This window comes from Sapajus apella, unplaced genomic scaffold (genome assembly GCF_009761245.1).
Source record: "Sapajus apella isolate SASKATOON/1434 unplaced genomic scaffold, GSC_monkey_1.0 scaffold125, whole genome shotgun sequence".
NCBI classification, from domain to species: domain Eukaryota; kingdom Metazoa; phylum Chordata; class Mammalia; order Primates; family Cebidae; genus Sapajus; species Sapajus apella.
Genome location: NW_022437065.1, coordinates 3,616,156 through 3,619,103, shown reverse-complemented (window position 1 = coordinate 3,619,103; position 2,948 = coordinate 3,616,156). Strand labels below are relative to the sequence as shown.

The 2,948-nt window shown below is 42.8% G+C and overlaps 1 pseudogene; it reads right to left on the bottom strand.

Annotated features, from left to right (window-relative positions):
- Positions 1-1,536: 1,536 nt before the first annotated feature.
- The window catches only part of LOC116539029, an 11,249-nt pseudogene continuing 9,837 nt past the window's right edge, over positions 1,537-2,948 (bottom strand).

The following is a 2,948-nucleotide window of genomic DNA, read 5'->3' as shown; positions in this document are numbered from 1 at the left end:
TGTCTTTAAAATATATTTTCCCTGGATTTTTTTGTCCTCACACAGTCTTTAGAATCTGAATGGCTACATTATTAGTACAATTCCTTCTCATCTTAAGATATATTTCCTAAACTTCTTAGATATACCAACAAGAAATACTGGTTTGAGGAGTCTCTCTTGAAGTGTCTCTGCAGTCCATCCCCTTCCCTGCAGCCCCCACTTTTCCACCAACCTTCCCACCAGACCACCACAACAGGAATTACATAGCATGCCCAGAAAAACCTCCTGCCTTGACAAAATTAGTCTTTTTAGATTTGCAACCCTATTTGTAATGCTAGAGGTATTTTTCTCCCCAGGAGAAGTATTTTATAAGTCATTGGGAGACCATTATCCCGTAACCACATCTGAGACCACGGATGTTTTCTCATTAAGAACATTTAGATATTTTCCAAAATTTACCTAGATAGGACCAGATTATTTTCAGCTGCAAATTCCTTTCTGGTACAGATCAAAACTGTGATTAAAAATGTATATATATAAGTCATTTATAGTTAAATTACATAAACACACAAATAGTGCACCAAATAAGATTTTGAAGTCCTTTATGTTTAGGGCTAAGAGTCAAACTCCGGTCTTGTCTTTATTGATGATGACTGCAAATTTTACAGAGGGTAATAGGGGAATAATTTTCCTTAAATCAATCATAGGTAAATACTAACATCTCTCTATATTAGGTGCTAGGATTGACTTTAAAGAAGGTGGCAAGGCCGGGCGTGGTGGCTCACACCTGTAATCCCAGCACTTTGGGAGGCCTAGGCGGGCAGATCACGAGGTCAAGAGATCGAGACCATCCTGGCCAACATGGTGAAACCCTGTCTCTACTAAAAATACAAAAAAATTAGCTGAGCGTGGTGGCGCACACCTGTAGTCCCAGCTACTCAGGAGGCTGAGGCAGAAGAATTGCTTGAACCTGGGAGGCAGAGGTTGCAGTAAGCCAAGGTCGCACCACTGCACTCCAGCCTGGCACCTGGCGATGGAGTGAGACTGTCTCAAAAAAGAAAAATAAAAAAAAAAAGAAGGTGGCAAAGGGTGCATCTCTCTCCCTCTTCTAGTGACTTGTCACCATGTCTGAAGTCACACCATTAGATGCTTTTCCTCTTAGTCTTATAGGGTTTTTTCTCTTTAGGAGCCCCTCTACTATTTTTTTTTTTTTTTTGAGATGGAATCTCACTCTGTCACCCAGGCTGGAGTGCAGTGGTGCGAACTCGGCTCACTGCAACCTCTGCCTCCAGGGTTCAAGTGATTCTCCTGCCCAGCCTTCTGAATAGCTGGGATTACAGGTGCGTGCCACCACGCCTGGCTAATTTTTGTGTTTTTAGTAGATAAGGGGTTTTGCCATGTTGGCCAGGCTGCTCTCGAACTCCTGAACTCAGGTGATCCCCCCGCCTTGGCCTCCTAAAGTGCTGGGATTACAGGTGTGAGCCACCACGCCCAGCCCCCTCTACTATATATATATATATATATGTATATATATACACACACATACACATTTTGGCAGTTTTTATAGTTTCTTTAAACACCAAACGTGCACATGAGCTGCCTATTCATTTTCTTTGCTGCACAGTATGGCATTGAGGTTGGTGACTCTGATGGCCAGCTGAGTGGCTCTTTCCATGATGGCTCCGCGGTTCTTGGAGAAAACAGTGTGAGCAATCTCAGCACAGTAAGATTTGTTGCCCATCAGCAGCACTTCCAGCAACTTGATTTTGTGGACCAGGAATTTCCGGAAACTACTGGGCAGCATGTGCTTTGTTTTTCTGTTGCTCCCACAACCGACATTGGGCATCCAGATCTGGCCCTTGAGCTTTCTACAAACTCTGTTGTTAATACCTCTGGGTTTCTGCCAGTTAGGCTTGATTTTGACATATTGGTGTGACGGGTGCAGAATGAACTTCTTGGTCCTCTTTTTGACAATCTTGAGTTTCATAAGGGATCTGAGGGCAGCTGTGATGCCAAGGAGGAGATGACTGACACCTCTGTAGTCAGCCCTGAGGAAGAGAGTCCCCTCTACTATTTTATTATTTTATTTTTTGAGACAGAGTCTTGCTCCATTGCCCGGGCTGCAGTGTAGTGGCACAATCATGGCTCACTACAGCCTCAACCTCCTAGACTCAAATGATCCTCCTGGGATTATATGTGTGAGCCACCATGCCAGGCCCATTTCTTTTTAAATTAAGCATTTTATCACGCCTGTAATGCCAGCACTTTGGGAGGCTGAGGCAGGCAGATCACCTGAGGTCAGGAGTTTGAGACCAGCCTGGCCAACATGGTGAAATCCCGTCTCTACTGAAAATACAAAAGAAAAAAATAGCTGGGAGTGGTGGCAGGCACCTGTAATCCCAGCTACTCAGAAGGCTGAGGCAGGAGAATCGCTTGAACCCAGGAGGTGGAGGTTGCAGTGAGCTGAGACGGCACCACTGCACTCCAGCCTGGGCAACAAGAGCAAAACTCCATCTCAAAATAAAATAAAATAAAATAAAATAAAAATTAATTAATTAAGCATTTTGAGATAATTATAGATTCACATTCAGGTGTAAGAAAAAGTATAGAGACACTTCCATGTATCCTTTACCCAGTTTCCCCAATGGTAATATCTTGAAAAACTTCAGTACAATAACACAAGCAGGATATTGACACTATTATATTGTCAATACAGGTACAGAACCTTTCCATCATCACAAGGATTCTCTCATGTTGCCCTTTATGGCTACACTCCTCTCCCATCCTACCTTGACCCCTGGCAACCACTAATCTGTTATCCACTTCTATGATTTTTGTCAAGAAAGTTATACAAATGAAATCATACAGTACATAACTTTTTCTTCCTTCCTTCCTTCCTTCCTTCCTTCCTTCCTTCCTTCTTTCTTTCTTTCTTTCTTTCTTTCTTTCTTTCTTTCTTTCTTTCTTTC